Source organism: Mauremys mutica, chromosome 3 (assembly GCF_020497125.1).
Source record: "Mauremys mutica isolate MM-2020 ecotype Southern chromosome 3, ASM2049712v1, whole genome shotgun sequence".
Classification (NCBI taxonomy): domain Eukaryota; kingdom Metazoa; phylum Chordata; order Testudines; family Geoemydidae; genus Mauremys; species Mauremys mutica.
The window spans coordinates 85,987,270-86,006,083 of record NC_059074.1 but is presented as its reverse complement, the minus strand read 5'-3'; positions in this window follow the sequence as shown (position 1 = coordinate 86,006,083).

Genomic DNA, 18,814 nt, shown 5'->3' with positions numbered 1-18,814 from the left:
AGTATACAGGAAGACTCACAAGTAAAACAGAGCCATTTACAACCAATTGTCCTGGTTAATGGGAGCCATCAAGATTCCAAACCACCATTAATGGCCCACACTTTGCATAATTACAATAGGCACCCAGAATTATATTTTATATTTCTAGTTTTAAATACAATAGTGATACATTTATACAATGTATAAATTGGAGAGGGGGAGGGATAGCTCAGTGGTTTGAGCACTGGCCTGCTAAACCCAGGGTTGTGAGTTCAATCCTTGAGGAGGCCATTTAGGGAACTGGGGTAAAAATCTGGGGATTGGTCCTGCTTTGAACAGGGGGTTGGACTACATGACCTCCTGAGAGCCCTTCCAACCCTAATAATCTATGATTCTATGAAATAGGATGACCACACTCAGTAGATTATAATCTTTGTAATGATACCTTACAAGAGACCGTTTGCATGAAGCATATTCCAGTTACATTATATTCGTACTCATCAGCATACTTTCATAAAATCATATAGAGTGCAACATCACACTGGGTTAAGGGGGAAATAAGATACTCCCATTATCTGCTATTACAGGGTTCCTTAAACTAGCAGATAAAAGCATAACAAGAGTCAGTTGCAGGCAGCTGAAGCCAGGTAATTTTAAAATGGAAATAACTGTTAAAAATTTGTATCTTGACAATTAGAACTGATTAACGAGGTTATGGTAGATTCTTCATTTGTGGTACATCTACACTGCAATGAAATGTGCTGCTGGCCTGTGTCTGCTGACTCGGGTTCACAGGGATTGGGCTGCGGGGCTATAAAGTTGCAGTATAGGCATTCAGGCTTGGACTGGAGCCTGGGTTCTGAGACCCCTTTGAGGGGAAAGGCCCCAGAACCTGGGTTCAAGCCCAAGCCCAAACATCTACACTGCAATTTTGCAGCCCGAGCCTGAGTCAGCTGACCTGGGCCAGCCGTGGGCATTTAATTGCAGTGTAGATATATCCTCAGGGTATGTCTATGCTGCAATATAAACCCAAGGTTCAAACTCAGGCTCAAGCCTAAACTGTCTTCCATCCACACACAAGTCGTACTAACCAAGGGCTTGGTCCCAGGAACCAACAGGGGTGGGGGGTCTGAGCTTGAGTCAAACCAGGACCCAGGGCTCAAGACTTATAGTTTTGCAGTGTAGATGCAGTCCCACTGGATTTGTGCACTGGGAATCCACCAAAAGTATCCCACCATTCCATGGGCTGACTTTCTTTGTCCTCTGGACAGTCATGTTTGGGGGACAGTCAAGCTTTCCCACACTGTACTATGAACAAAGGGCTAGAGCAGCCACATTTTGGGAGGGTGCTAGGAAGTCTGGGGGGTGGGTGCAATGTAGACACTACAGCCTCAGGTTGGGAGCCAGGGTTCAACAGTTCCTAACATGGAGTTACAAATGTGTATAGACACTCCAGGCCTAGGTTAACAAACCTGGAGTTGGCTAACTCAAATTTTTCTAACCCTGCTCTTACATTGCAGTGTAGACATACCCTTGGAGTCTTTAAATCAAGACTAGATGTCTTTCTAAAAGACATCCTCCAGTTCAACCAAAATTTGTTGATCTTGGGTGAAATTCTATGGCCTGTTTTATGCCAGGAGGTCAGACCAGATGAACATAATGGTCTTGTCTGTCCTTAAAATGTATTAAAATAATATCTTACTGGAAACAATACCACTGGGGAGAGGGAGAAAGGATCAGTGTCTAGGAAGCACAAGGAGCTCAGTCCCTTTATTCAGACATTTTCTCATTGATTCCATTTCAAATAACAATTCCCAGGCTTTGTTGATCTTTAAATTAGTTAGAGCATTCTAGAAGGTTACAAACCATGATGATGAAGGCATTGTGATGAGGAAACAGCTTGTGAGCAGTCCCCCCCTTAAAGATGTCTATTAATATAGAGAAATGGTAGGAGTTGTGAAAAGGGAGAGAAAGGAGGAGAAAAACAATGAAAGAATAGAAAGGATAGAAAAAAGTAAGAGAGAAAGAAAAAGCAGATAAGAGGAAAGGAAAAGACAGACAAAATATACTGAAGCTATTTAAAAATTAAACATTTTACATTAAATAATATAAAGGAAATGGGTTAGAGGACAGAAGACTGAGACATAGAAGGGAAGAAAAATGAATGAGAGCAAGCATTAAAAGTTTATTTGCAGCCAAAGTCTAAGTAAATTATTAACTATATATGTAAATAGCATAGTAACATACATAGCTGTTCCATATGTAAATAAGTACATTTCCCAAGAGTCTGGCATTATTGCCTAGCAGAAGCTGAGATACAGGTAATGAAGGGGATGAAAGGCGCCTCTGAAACATTTACAACTGTTTTATGTCTGAGTTTGCTTATCAGACCAGCTAGTAGGATTCATGGGGAGGTGGGGGGAGTATGCATTGTCCCTGTAATCAAGATATAGATGAAGGCATGAGGACTTATTTGCTACCAATTTAACCTGGTGATGGGTGTAGTATAAGAGTATAAATAAAATTCACTGTGAAAGAAGTAACTCTCTTCTCCTGTTATAAGTTTCAAGAAACTCAAATTACACTACTGGGATGAGCCTTTGATACAAGTCATCAGCACTTAACAAAATCTTAGTGCAGTGGTTCTATTCCATAGCTAATCTCCAGTGACGATACTTTACAGCCATTCTGACAAAAAGTCGAGCCAATAAGAGCTCATATGAAAAAGTATTTGAAAATTCTTGTTGATGGTCCTTCCCATAACTGCCAGTTTCCCCCGTAGGTTTTTTAACCTTCTAGGTTTCTTTTGTACTATTTAACAAAACAAAGAAGCAAAGATCCTGTAACCTGCCTGGACAGACAGCAAGATAAACTACCAAGCCTGCTCATTAGAGCGGCTTGCCTGAAAAGCACCATTGTTAGCAGCCTGCCCTTCCTTATCTCTCTATCTGGCAACTGGGTGAAGGCAAAGGAGAACCAGGAATGTTAATAAGGATGACTACTACAGGCAGCAGCAAACTTCAAAAAGGAGTTCAAAGGAAAAACAGTCCATAGGTCAGCGCTACACAAATGAGACATATTGATGGAGGGAGAAGAGCAATTACTATTATTATCACACTTCCATGTTATTGGGTTAAAGCTTCTGGAAAAGCAAGGACAAGTACCTCATCTTGAAAGGAAACAAAGCTGTAAGGCCTTGAAGTGCAAAGAGTTTACCATGGTAACAGATGAAAATGAGCCTCCAATAGTTACCTAGCACACAACAGAGAACAGGTGTATGTTATCTTTCAAAATAAACATCCATGTTTCATCCCCTGGCTTTATTACAAAGGGTATAGACTTTTTTCTCCCTTTGCTTAGAGGAGTCTGGTTACCTGGAGGAGTCTGCCATTGTTTAATAACCAAAGGCGGCTGTTTGGGACATGTAACCAGCTTTCTAAAGAGCTGCTTTTGAAGTTTCCAGTTTAAATTGATATTGTAACTATTGTAGAATAATGCTTTCATAATACAGTAGCACTGACACAAACTGGATTTGCAGCATAGATGGAACCCTTAACAGCTTCCAAAATCATGCTCCAGGTCTTTGTAAATTCAAGTCTGTTGTATAAGTCAGTAATATGGTTACAATATGGTTCAGCTCCATCTCCACTGCAAGGCAGCCCTCTACTTAAACCACGCCAGCAGCCTACTGTGTTATAACAGGTCCCTTCTAGACAGTCATTGTTACAGTGATAAATGGGAACTTCACAAATACTTATGCTAAACTTTCTAAGATCGCTCTGAAATCTTATGCACCTCTTCTGAAGATGCCTGTCTTGTCTAACTAATGTGATGATCATAATGAGAACAGAACCAAGTACTACATTTGCATTGAAACAATTATTGCCAGCAGGTTGTAGCACATTTTCTCTGCCCACTGGGAACAGAAGTATTTTTTGTTTGAGGATAATGTTGTTGTAGACTACTCACAACATGGCTAATTTATTTTGAATTCATATAGTTAAATATTTTTATTCTTTGGAGCTTGACTTTTTTCTTTTTTTTAAAGTAGCTCATCCCAAAACCAGCAGCATTGATGGGGTTTGTTAGAGCTAACTATTACTTTTACTTGGACTGACACACAGTTGCTGTGATGCATCCATACTATTTTCATCATGTTAAAGTCTGCTAAATATAATGCTTTGTGACTGCCATATCTGGGTGAGAGGCATCACAGTGATGCAAAAATTTCAGCCTTGGGAGTTTCAGCAAGAGTCTGAGTGCTGAAGTGTGCTATGAAAAAGCCTGCAATCTTCCAAGTGCTTTTGATAAGTTGAAGAGATTTAATAAGAAACACTTCTTAAAAGTCTGATATCGGGTGTGGGGGAGGTGATAGTTAAAGAGCATTTCACTTTTAGGCCACCTCACTTAATCCAGCCCAGGTTGGTAGTGACCAAAAGTCATTATAGTCTGATGGCTGTATGGTGGCCAATATGAAATGAGTTATTGACCAGTTAATTTATCAGTGCACAATGACACACACACAACAACAACTTCCTGCTCTATAACTTTCCTGTGATGGGGTATACAACCCTTCATAGCAGTAAGGAAAGGATTAAATGGCTACTCTGGGACCCACCCACCACATCTCCAAAGTATGCATGGCTTGCAAGAGGAGCTCAAAAAGAGAACAAGCCAGTTTCACTAGGCTGCAGACAGTGGAGGTGAACTAATCTACACCCTGAGAGCCTGGGAAGAAGAGCACTGCGAGAGCGCACAGAGAAGAGACGGGTGATTCTCAGAAGGCCTGAAACTTTATCTTTGATTCCAGGTATTTAATGACACTATACCCATTGGGAAAGAAGGGACTGGTGGGAAGTGATCCAGGAGACAGCATTATAGTACTTTGGTGCAAAACTTAGCTGGTTTACACTGGGTCTTGTGTTGGAACCCAGTGGCAAGGGTAAGCCCAGATTCCCCTATAGAGGGAGCCAAAAGTCAAAGCCTTCCCCTGATTTGGAGAGTCCAGAGGAGAGAAGGCCCTAAGGACAGAAGGGTCAAGATCCTGAGAATTCAACCCGGGGGTAGCCATCTCACCTAACTCAGAGGGCAACCCATTGCTGAAGTCAATATATCCCAAAAGGGGCAGACATAAACGTGTGACCTGGCTGAGGGCTGAGTCACAGAAGGGATGGACCACCGCAGGCATAGGAGCTGGAACTAGGGGTGCAGGAGGTGTGGCAGCAACTCCTGGCTTGAAGTGTTTTCCATCATATACAGGGTTTATAGTTTGGGTCAATGGCTCTCAGCACCCCCACTATAATTGTTCCAGCATCCCTGACCACAGGACCAGAATGACTCTCAACAGAGGGGCACCAGGAAAGAAGCGAACCTGCCACAGTATGCTCGGCCACTGGGCGGTGTTTGCCATGCGTGATCTCTTTAACACTTCCCCAAAAAGGGATGTTGAGCAGAGACTAAGCACTAATTTCAAGGTTGTTATTCACAAGTAACAGTTTCTTGACCAAGGCCTCATCATGTTTTACGGTCACTGGCAACTTGTCTTCTTTAAGGAAGCCAGACTATCCCTATCACTAATAACCACAGACACTCAATACTGGCTTTCAACAAGCGTGGCCCAATATATAGAGTACTTCTTATCATGGAGTCAGGCAATACAGGTATATGGACAACACCAAGGCTGGCTGCCTTTCAGAGGGGTGAGGCAGTCTCTTCAAGCAGCCATAGGGGTAACTGAGAAGATTGCTATATGGCTCATGTTGAAGAGGCGAGAGAGAGTAAGGATATTATACAGGAATGGGGTATTGGCCACATGGGGAAAAAGGGCAGAGATGCCCAGGATGTGTATATTAATCCTTACTACATAGCTGAAAGAGGAAAAAAGGGAATTTAGTGTTCACCACTCATGAAGGGAAGAGGAACGCAATGGAAAAGGGATATTTTCTTAGAGCTTGCCTACACAGTTATTGCACTGCTATATCGGTTTAGGTAAAGCAGTGCAACGCCCTAGTGCAGATGCAGTTTTACTGGTATAAAGATGCTTATATTGGTATAGCAATAAGCTATAGACTTATAAAGTATAGACCTATGACAGTATGAGGATTAGCTGCCTTGGTATGGCATGTTTTAATTAGAAATATTCACTATTTAAAACACATAACATTAGTTCCGTAACTTCCAGTAACACTAATTAAAGATGCACATCTTAAACCCATGCATCAGGTTGAGAATATTCCCATTCCTTTGCACATCTGGCTGGGAAAAGGAAAAACTAATATGTGAGACTGAAAATCCTGGCCAGTTTGGGAATTGGCACCAGAGACAAAAGTTTCACTCTATCACTCAAATAAACATCTGAGCCATAGAGTGCGTGTCAAGAACTGCAGCCTCATTCATCCACGCTACAATAGAGAAAAAACAGGAGGCCCATCATGTCTGCTTCCTTTTTGGTTCCATTTGCCTATATTTCTCAACCACACACATTCCTCTTCTTTAATGTTTTATCTACTTCCCTCTCGAACTGATTGATGTCCCTTGTTGCAATGGCAATTTCCTGTACACAGAACTGTTAATCTGGAGACCCAGGTTTGAGTACTAGCCTCTGATCCTACTCCCTATTTGTCCACACCACAAAAATCATAGTTTAATCTGCTCAGAAAGTTTAAGATAGGGAAAGCAGGAAGCGTTGCTTATCAGGCTGTGGTGGGGAAGCCTGCATAGAGCATCACTGCATTATTGTTGAGCCAAGACCCTGTTAGTCCCCTAACTTTCATGAGCACTATATTCACCCAAACTTTAAAAAGCCAGCATATAGAAAGGTAACTTAAAGAGGACACTGGCGGTGTGAAGAAGTTACAGTTATCTTTATCAGAAAGATACTGATTATATCAATGCAGACACTGAGGTAACATCAGTTGGCGAGCTCAGCAAGTGTTCTGCACATTACCTAGGATATTGCACACTGAGATCAGTTCATCAAAGGAGGCACAACAGCAATCATCCTACCTGATCTGAATGTGAACTGAGTAGTGTCTATGTACATTGAAAATAAAGAGAGCCTATCTTACCAGATGCAGCTTGTACAAACACAAGTAGCGTGTGTGTGCATATTTAGCTTGTCATGCAGGAGTTTAAGTACTTAAAACCTTCCACATACCAGGATTCAGCAGGCTTTAAAAAGATTTCTTGGCAACCCAAAATAAGTATCATTTAACAGCATACATAACTGTAACTCCAGTTTTGACTCCTTTATTTTTATATGCTCGTATTAGTTAATTTTCTGCAGTATCGCTAGTGTGTGGCAGAAATTAGTTGCATAGCACCATCGTTATGCATGGCACTTTACAGAACAAAATAAGATGACAAGGCCATTCTCCTGAAGAGTTTTTAATCCAACTGTATATTGATTTGAGATTCCTTACTAAAAGCATTTGCAAATTATCTATTGCTTCTTTGTAAGTGGCTCTTTTTTGTGTGTGGGCTTCCTTTCTCTATCTAATTTGGATGGGGGATAATGAACTTCCTGTGTCGTATGCTGCAGGACAAGGAACTTCATTGTATCCTGACCAAGGAAGAGTATATCAGTAAATAGTTTATAAGGGAGCTCTGCAGAATCTTGTTAGAAAGACTTATTCTCCCCGTCCATTTGTTTGATGAAGTGCATCATGTGATAAATGCATATAATGAATTTCTTCAGATGCTGCCAGTGAGAAACCCAGCAGATAAAATGCCAAGTCCCATGGCATCACTGTGTGCATAACAAACTAATTACGTGAATGAACGGATCACGCGATTCAAAGGATTCTTCTCCTTCCACACTATACAGCACACCAGTGTTATAAGATTTTCTGTGCTGACCCCAACTAAAATATTCTGAGTATGAAATCCAGTTCCGTCCAGTGCAATTTTCCTCCTATGACTTAACACTTCATTAGGACATCCAGATCTCATTTCTCAAAAAATACCAACTTGCAAAAAGATTTCCTAGTGAAACATTTATTTATGCTTCTAAATGCTTCATTTCTGTTGGAAAAAACTGAGCACAAATTCAGTGTAATAAGGTCAGTTTTTGTTTTTTAAACAAAAAATAATTTTAAAGGCTTCTGATATAAAATGTATTTCATCCACAACACAAGTGTTACATTTGTGAGATCAAAGGTCAACTCATTAATAAGAAGCCCTTCCCAACTCATGGCTGTAGAACCCATGGTCATTTTAACATAGCAATATCTGATATGCTTTGTCCTGCCCATGCCCCTCTACATTCACAATGCTTCTAATGCTAAGTCTGAGAACCTTTATCTACTCTATAGAATTGCACTATTGCAATTTTCACTAGTGTGACTGAACTAGTACAAGCTACAATGGTGCAATGTAGCGGTTCTCAAACGTCATTGCACCGTGACCCCTTTCTGACAATAAAAATTACTACACGACCCCAGGAGTTGGGACTGAAGACGGACCCCGACAGCCCTGCTGCCCGTGGTCCACTGCCCAGGGCGGGAGGCCAAAGCTGAAGATCAAGGGCTTCTGTCCTGGGAGGGGTGCATGTAACCCTAGCCCTGAGTGGTGGGACTCAGGCTTCAGCTTCAGCCCCAGGCAGTGGGGCTTGGGCTTGGGCTTCGGCCCTGGGCCCCAGCAAATTTAACACCAGCCATGGCGACCACATTAAAATGGGATTGTGACCCACTTGGGGATCCCAACTCACAGTTTGAGAGCCCCTGGTGCAATGCATTCACAGCTGCCATCCTGTTTTAAAGGGTAACACAGTGCACTGCATCCACACCCAGCACTGCACCTCTCTCACAATTCCCAACATGGCTCCCAGAAACACATGCATAATGTATGTGACATAAAATGTGTGTGTTACATACCAGGGAGGCCGGGGGGCCCTCCCAAGGTGCTCTGTAAGAACGAGGCCGACACACACTGTGAGTTATTGGCTTTAATGAAGGTAAAGTGACACATCTGCAACGGGGACCCCAAGCGTTGCTGTCACTGAGACGGGGACCCAGCGCCCTGTAGCTCGGCCTGGGGTGAAGTCCGAAAACAAACACAAAGCATGCTCATTTTATACAAACAGCAGCAAACCAGCTCATACATAATGCAATAGAAATTCTCCACCCTCCGGGGCTGCCCCCCTGGCCAACAGCCAGGGGCTTGCCACGCAGCAGTCCCAGCCGGTCACGGCAGGTTAAAACTAGCATGCCGTGTCCTACAATAACCGGAGGCCGAGAAAGCAGAACTGCCTAAGCTAAGCCGTAACAGAATCTTCCGTGGTTCCCTAGCCTCCTACATTCCTCCCCTCGCTTTCTCAAGCGCTCCGGTACAACAACAGCAGCATAACCTTGAGCTAATCTAGCAATACAAGCACTAGCATTCCCATTTGTCTGCTGGCGCTTAAGCAACAAAGAAAATTACACAGAGAGCAGAGAAAATTGCAGTCTAAGCCAGATTTTTCCACTTCTATTACATTGTCCGTTACAGGGGGCGGGACAGTAAAATCTCAGGACAACCTCAGAGCTTCATCGCACACATGGCTTCCACTCCGAGGAATTACGAACGAGAAGTCCAGTTCCGCCCACACACCTAACGCCCAAATGAACAGAGCAGAAAAACAACAGTAACCGGCTAAACAGAACAGAACCAGAACCAAATAGTGTTTCCTTATTCTATTAGGGCTCACCTATAACTATGCAATTCTTAACACATAACACCAACAGTACCAAACAAAGCAAACATAAACTAACAAGGGTAAAACAGATAGATGGTGTAAATTCTGCAGGGCTCCCCCATTCTCTATTGCTCACCAAACTGTGACAAATTTCTGTTACCAATTATCCCTCATGTCAGGTGATCAAACTGACACTGCAGGACGGGGGTGGGGGTATAGAGAAAACACACCATGTAACCACATTTTAAATCTTCATTAAAAATAATACAACAACAATTCTGGCCACAAGACAAACACCACAAGACAGAACATAGAACACATAACATAAATTGTACTGTGCCAGTAAATCATGGTAAGTTGAATGCTGTTCAGCTGGCATCAGTCTTCTCTGATTATCTGAAAGACAAAAACGAAGGTCTACCCCTTCTGGGCAGTCAATCAGTACTTAAAATATACAAATACCCTTATTGATTTCAGGCAAAACAGAGGAATTACTTCATCAGTTAAATCATTTGCATTAATACAGTTGCTTCCTGGCTTGCTTCTGGATTCAAAGCTATTCACAGCTTAAAGTTTCTTACTTTTAACTTCTGCTTTTAAACACTGAAAGAAAACATCACTACTTATATGCCCTTAGGACCTAATACAATCTCAATTACATAGCACTATATACATTCTTCAGCTAATTCAACGAAATTGTTTATAGCCAAATGATTACAATCTAATAATTTCTGTGCCTGAATTTATTTAGAACTTTTCTCCTTAGCATTTTTACAAAGTTCAACTGCTGTTCCCTCCCGCAAACATTATCATGAACAGTGACAACTTCCCCCGGGGTTAAGTGTATACATACACTGAGGCTGTAGGGATCCTAATAGCCAAAATGTTCATTGACTCCCTATTTCTATCCAAAATGTCAGGTGCTATTCTAGGGGCACTTGACCATGACTCAATACCACATTCCCCAGCAGGAGTCCCACAAATTTCATCCTGCCAGGGGACAATTCTTTGGTTCTTCACCAGGGTCAGTTCTTAATGTCCTTCCTGGTCAGGAAGTCCTGGACTTTGGCAATGTCAGTGGTGTGAGTGTTTCTTCTTCTTTCCCTACACAGTCGTGGTTCAGCTCCTACAGGGGAAAGGTCACCAGCACTTCACCTTGCCCCCCGCTCTTTATTTTTGCTGTCCAGAACGCACAATGGAGCTAGAAGGAGAAATAGGCCAATCATCAGTAGGAGAATTCCCCTGATGTGGAGGGGTCTTTTTGCAGTGAGAATCATGGGTCCAGGCAGTCGGTCTTTGGCATTTCACAGCAGTGTTGGTAGTCAGCATGACTTGATAAGGGGCTTTCTAGCATGGGGCCAAAGCAGTCTTTCGTTGGTGGACTTATACATTGATCCAGTCTCCTGGTTCCAAGGAGCGGCAGGGCTACTAGGGTCTTTTTTGTAGCGCTTCTTTACCCGTGAGGAAAGAAATCTAACTCATTCCGTTAGTGCCTGGCCGAGTTTTACAGCTATCCCAGCGGCTTGGACACAGTCAAGCCCCCCTTCTTCTTGGTTATCCGCCAAGTCTTAGCTGTAAGTGGTGTCCTTGACTGGGGCCAGTCTCTTATCTTTAGCTTTCTTCAGTTAACTCATTCTGTTCTTTTTCCTCCCCTTGGCTGCTTTTAACCTGCGCATCCTGTGTCAGGACACCCAGCTGATGCAGCTCATACCGGAGAAGCATAACGGTGTTCCCGGCACTGTCCCAGACTCGGACCAGCCAGCGTAGGATGCCTTCTCCAGGCCCCTGCCGAAACAACTCACTCGCTTGTAGGTCCGAACGACCTCTGGGGCCACAGCACGGGCCTCTGCCTGCGCCGTGCACTCCAACGTCTTCCCGTCCAGGGCCCGCTGCCAGCGGAGCACCTCCTCGTCCTGGGCCCAAAGGGTAGTTAGGAGGAGCCACCCTAGCTCCCCCATCGCCCGCCGCTCCGTCCCAGACTGCCGGTTCGCCCGCAACCGCTGTAAGCTCTCAAGCAGCTGCTCGGACGTAACCCTAGCTGCCTGCTGGAATCCCGGCCAGTTGGCTGGAGCCGCCCAGCCTGCCAAGGTCCGCGCTACCGACCCTCAGCGTTCCGTCTGGGGCCACCCCGGTATGCGCTGTAGGGACAGCAACGGCTTCCCTACCTCCCCTACCTTCTGCCAAAGCGGCATCGTCTTCCAGAGCACCCTGCTCGCTGCGCCAAATGTTACGTACCAGGGAGGCCGGGGGGCCCTCCCAAGGTGCTCTGTAAGAACGAGGCCGACACACACTGTGAGTTATTGGCTTTAATGAAGGTAAAGTGACACATCTGCAATGGGGACCCCAAGCGTTGCTGTCACTGAGACGGGGACCCAGCGCCCTGTAGCTCGGCCTGGGGTGAAGTCCGAAAACAAACACAAAGCATGCTCATTTTATACAAACAGCAGCAAACCAGCTCATACATAATGCAATAGAAACTCTCCACCCTCCGGGGCTGCCCCCCTGGCCAACAGCCAGGGGCTTGCCACGCAGCAGTCCCAGCCGGTCACGGCAGGTTAAAACTAGCATGCCATGTCCTACAATAACCGGAGGCTGAGAAAGCGGAACTGCCTAAGCTAAGCTGTAACAGAATCTTCCGTGGTTCCCTAGCCTCCTACAGTGTGACACAAAGGAGCGTTGGCAAGAGAGTCGTCATTATTTCCTGACCCCAGTATTCTGACATAAATCAGGGTTTATGAGCCTAAGAGCCTTGCGACCTGACAAGGCACAGTGTCCACTCACTCCTTTTACAGTGGATAATATATATTTGCAGTTTTTCACATTTTTGATTGATTCCAATAACTGGTTGATGCTGTGTATAAGAAAGGTGACCATTTAGAGCCTGGGTTCTCAATCTTTTTCTTTCTGAGGCCCCCCCTTTCCCCCACCCCCAACATGCTATAAAGGCTCCACGGCCCATCTGTGCCACAACTGTTTTTCTGCATATCTAGTAGATTAAAAGCCAGGGCCAGTGTTAGAGAGTAGCAAGCAGGGCAACTGCCCAGGGTCCCACACCACAGGGGCCCCCACAAAATTAAGTTACTCAGGCTTTGGCTTCAGCAGCGAGGCTGAGGTGCCAGCTTTCTGCCCTGGGCCCCAGCAAGTCTAATGCCGGCCCTGCTCTCTGGTTTATTTTGGCAGACCCGCTCCAAAACCTGCTTGCCGCCCCCTCATAGGCTGGTTGAGAACCACTGAGTTATATCACTGTTGTTACCACTATTACACAATTTCTGTACGTATTGTACAAAGTATATCATGTAAGGCAAAGGGTCTCAACCTTTCCAAACTACTGTACCCTTGTCAGGAGGCTGATTTACCTTGCGTACCCCCAAGTGTCACCGCACTTAAAATCTACTTGCTTACAAAATCAGACATAAAAATACAAAAGTGTTGCAGGACACTATCACTGAAACATTGCTAACTTTCTCATTTTTACCATATAGTTATAAAATAAATCAATTAGAATATAAATATTGTACTTACATTTCCAGTTTTTCACTTGTGAGCCTTGTCTGAAGTCTGAGCCCCACTGGCCAGGGCAGAAGCATGTAACTTAGCTTTGTGGTGCCCTCCGCGGTGTAGGGCCCCAGGCAATTGCCCTGCTTGCCACCCCAATGTCAGCCCTGCACTTGCACTCTACCTAAAGTTGTCCCCGACTTGCCCTGGGAATCGCAACCCCCAGGTTGAGAAACACTGATATTCCAGTACCCCCTGGAAGATCTCTGTGTACCCCCTGGTTGAGAACCACTGATGTGAGGTATCAATGGAAAAGTTACAATTTGCTAGGTATGATTATTCTGTTTATATGCATGTATCATCTTTGTATCTGAGATTATGAATACTGGCTATGTATATGTATCTTAAACCTGTGTTGTATTCCTGGCTGACACCACCCCCATATAGATTTACGCCAGAGCTAGACAGCCATGTATTGATGGTTCATTATGAACATTCACAGTGGGCCATTGATGAAACTCATCCTGCCTCGTAGGTCTTCCTGTGGATGCCCCTGATAGCAAGGAGCCAATGCCCCCCCCCAGGCCTGTGATTCCACAAAACATGAAAGGGCATGTGATATGCTCATGTGACCCTGAACTACTCCATCTTGTGCAAGTAAATTTCCATACATGGAGCTGTGGACTTTGTTTGGGACAGTAAATTTCCATGCATATGGCAAAGGATATAAAAAGACAGCCAAGACACCTCCATTTTGTCTCTCTTCTGCTCTAATTCTCTGGACTGTGGATATACAACTAAAAGGAGTATCTTGAACTATGGACAGTGGACCTTCCAGTCTTTTGGAAGTTACCAGAGAGACATTTGCAAGCCAGCAGTCTATTCCATCACTGCTACAGACCTGTATGTATATGATCTATTAACCATTTATAACTCTCTTCTTTTCTTTTATTAATAAATCTTTAGTTAGTTTACTAAGGATTGGCTGACAGCATGGTATTTGGAAAAGAGCTGAAATACATATTGACCTGAGATAAGTTTCTAATCCTTTGGGATTACTAAGAACCTCACATATGATTAATTAGGCTTTCAATAACCCCTCACTATTTTAGACTTGTTTGTCTGGATAGGAGCCAACATCTGGAAGGGGGGATTGTGTTTGGCTTCTGGTTAACCAGTGTGGTACTACAGAAGCACTTTGGTTACTGGCTTGGTGAATCTAAATATAAACAACCCGTTTTGGGGGATTGTCTGCCTAATTCTTGCAGTCTGCCCTGATATGGCATTCTCAGTGTGGTCCATCCCAGGTACCCAGTCACAAACTGCTTTAAACTGTTCAGTGTGGTACAATAATCTGTGCATGCATCAAAGGGAAGAGGCTATGCCCTGACACTTGCAGATGCCATGGTGGAAAGTCAACAGCTTCAGCTGCACATGCTGCTGACATCTTTGGGTATGGTCCGCTGCAGGGGTTGTGAAAGATGTGTGGATTGGTGCACTAGTGAGGTATATGGATTTGCTTTGGGGACTGAAAGCAAGGAATTGGCAGGGTTTACCTTCCTGTGTATGGATTAACTAATAAGATTTTTTTTCCTTTTTCAGATCTCAGGAATTTGGGAAATGCTGCTGAGATGGCACATGGACAGCCATGCCAACTCCCAAAAAAGGGAATCTTTTGTATGTCCAGGACTCTCAGTGTCTATACTGACTAACCAATGAGATATATAGATATATAGTTCTTTATGATGTTTAGGTGAATATCCCAAAAATAATTGTTCAGATCACAAATGCATATTTTGAAAATATATAAAGTAGTTTATTTTGCATTGTTTTTTTCATGTCTTTTGCTGCTTTGGGGGTTGGGGTACCAGAAGTGTTGGAACAAAGCAGAGCTGATAACACAGAATACCATGTCATATGCTCTCAGGCCTGCATGCAGCCAGTAGGTGAGTGGCTTGACAGGCAACAGAGGGAGTGCTCTTACCTGACAACTGTCACTGAAGGGAGAGCGGAAGCAATGTGGGATCACACTTGGTGAACTCATTGCACCATGCAGTTGCAACCCTTGCATTTCCTGCCTACTCTGGAACTACAGTGGTGCAGAATGACTCAGTAGCTGATGCAATAGTGCTTAGCCTTGCTCAGAGCAACTGCAATCATAGCCGTGATGTGAACAGCTGTGCCTCATTGGAAGCAGTAGTGCGTGGACACAAGAGGTTTTATAAGCATGCTATGGGTACAATGGTGTTCACAATGCCCAAATGCTGTTGTATAGATAAGACAGGATGAAGATGGGATACTCATCAGTTTTACATATGGAAGGAATGACCAGCAACAGGTGGGTGAGTCACAGAAGAAAACTTGATTTGTTAGATGGATCAGAACTTAAGTATAATCCAAGTTTTCAAAAAACTGACTTTCTGACCTACCCATCAGAATATTTTAAAGTACAGTTCCATTCTGAAAAGTGACTCTGTTGATACAATTTTACAGGGTTCCATGTTTGTGTCGTCTCACTGAATTCTTAGCAAATGTGCTCCGCTTACCAAAAAACAAACTTTTTTCTGACTCTCAGCCCTACAAACTAAACCTGGGATTTGAGAATCAAGATGGATTTTAACTTTCCCAGGCACTAATCACCAGTCATAAAGTTCCTGGAGGTCATGTTATTTCTTCAGTTCCACTTGAACAATGAAGATTAATGGGATTGCACAGGTGTAACTGAAGAAATAATATGAAGACAATCTGCTTGCACAAAATTAAATAAGAACATAATGTGGTCTCCAGTGATAATGGTGTATGAGAAACAAGGGACCCAGCTTGATTCTTTTGCTGCCCAGGATGAGTTTGCAGGGCTAGCAGTCAGAAAAAACATCTTATTTGTCAACTAAGCAAATTTGATATGAAATCAGGGGGACACAATAACTGCGGAATTTCACAATGCTGTTAGAATGACTCTTAAGAGAAGAAATAAACTTTAAGTCTATAATCTACAATGTAAACTTGGCCCCTGAATGTCACTGTTTCCACTTTAAAAGGACAATCTCATGGAAGATGTTTCATAGTTCTTACTAAATTATGAAGTTTTGAAACTGTACTTTATTCCTTTCCCAAATGTTACCCCTCCATTGCAGAGACTCTTTAGTTTGGTATCACAGGTTACTTAGAGATGTTGGGCCTGCTTTTGGGTTGTAGGAGGGTTTTGTTTTTCTTTTTAAAAACAATTAAGGAAGCATTTTTGGTAGCTATATTTTTGCAGCCAAACCTATCCTGTCAAAACAGCCACATAAAATTACTGGTCATGAGTTTAGCAAGACAAATATAAGGGTGAGGACCAGTGGGTCACATTCTGAGAGAAAGATGTGATCTGACCCAGGAATTACTGAGTTCTAATCCCAGCTCTGACGCTGATGCCAACTCTGTGGTCTTGGCCAAGTTATTTTTTCTGCACATTTTGGATGCTTCAAGCTTTACATGCACATCTTTGGACACTTGTTCTTTCAAATTGGGCCCCCAGAATTAGTGGACTCTTTTGAAAATGTGGGCTTAAATCTTACTGAGTTTCAATTTCCCCAGTTGTAAAATGAGGATATTACTGAGGCTGCTCCGTATTACAACATAGCATAATCATAGAAATGTAGGACTGGAAGGTACCTCAAAAAGTCATCAAGTCCAGCCCCTTGCACTGAGGCAGGACCATCCAAACCTGGACCATCTCTGATAGGTGTTTGTTCAATCTTTTCTTTAAAACCTGCATGATGGGGATTCCACAACCACCCTCGGAAGCCAGAGGTTAACTATGCTTATTGTTAGAAAGTTTTTCCTAATATCTTATCCAGATGTCCCTTGCTGCAGATTAAGCCCATTACTACTTGTTCTCCACGTCCACTAGAGGTAGGACCATCCTCTTTAGAACAGTCCTTAACTGTTATCAAGTCTCCCCTCAGCCTTCTTTTTTCATTCACACTATTTTTAACCATACACTCCTGAATTATATTAGTGTTTTTCAAAACTACTTTTCATTGCTGACTTGTATGTAATTTGTGAAGCACTATACCCCCCAGATCCTTTTCAGCCGTACTATCGCCTGGCCCGTTTTTAGACATTTTGTAGTTGTGCATTTGATTTTTTCCTTCCTAAGGCAAGTACTTTGCACTTGTCTTTACTGAATTTCATCTTTTTGATTTCAGACCAATTTTCCAGTTTGTCAAGGTCATTTTAAATCTAATCCTATCATCCAAAGTCCTTGCAACTCCTCCCATCTTGGTGTCATCCACAAATTTTATGAGCATACTCTCCACTCCATTATCCAAATCATTAAGGAAAATACTGGGGAGTACCAGACCCAGGGCTGACCCCTGTGAGACCCCACTAGATATGTCTTTCCAGATTGACAGCGAATCATTGATAACTCCTCTTTGAGTACAGTCTTTCAACCAGTTGTTCATCTATCTTATCATAATTTCATCTAGACCACATTTCCCTTGTTGGCTTATGAGAATATTATGTGGAACTGTGTCAAAAGCCTTACTAAAATTAAGATATTTACATCTACTACTTCCTCCCATCCACTAGGCCAGATATTCTATATGATTTTGCTATTCTTTTGGACTCTTTCTTAGCAATAATACTACTTAAAAGGTGAATTATGAGGTTTACTTTATTCATGCTTAAATACTCAGCAGACAAAAAGCATTATATGAGTGTTAAGTGTTGTTGTTCTGGGCCTGGTAACTTTGACAATGTCTCTTCTCAAAGTAGTAAGTGAGGAAGCTCTATAGCCAAAAGTAAAACATGGAAACTAACCTGCCTGTTGTTCATTCTGAAACCTGGAATTTGGTCACTTTGGGGTTTCCCATAGTAGATTCTTTTTGGCACTGTCACACTTTCACATATACTAAATGTTGTCTAGATATTTCCTGAACATGACTATCTCCAGGGATTGAAACCATAGGGTATACAGCTTAAAATAAAGATAGTGATATATGGGCAGAAAAGAGCGGAGCACAACTCTTCTGGGAATCACTCCAAGAAAATCAATATGCAAGATGGCACTTTATCCCTACACAGAGCTGGCAAGGGAAGAATAACATTTGGATTTGATCATTTTAAAATTAAGTAAAAATTAATTCTGTGCTCGTACGTTCATGCTGCTCTCCTGTTGAAATTAAAGGGTATATCAAATGGTAAAGTTTGACCTATTGTGACAAATTCAGACCTTATATCATCAGATGCAGCTCCACTGACTTTAGTGGCGGTCTGAATTTGGTACCTAGTTTTTGACAACACCTATGGGTCTTCTGGAAAGGATCGTTGTAATTTATTCTCTATCTTTGTTGTTCTCCAACCTTTCCGTAACATAAACTCATTCTTAGGAGAGAGACGGCGAATAGCTTTACAACTTGCACTGCACACAAGGGGTAACAAAAAGAGATTGTACCCAGAAGAGATTCCAATGGATGAATTGGCAGCAAAGAGAGTCATGGTGTAGCAATGCAGGGTGCAATCAGATGTTTTTGTGTGCTTTGTTTGAATGTAATCTGGAAATAGGGTTCCAATGGAGTTCATGATGTGATGTGCTCACGCCAGCCTTTGTTGCCTAGTAAATGGGTTGGTATGAATTGCACCATTTGTAGTTTTTATTTGAGGTGGCTACCTTCAGCCTCA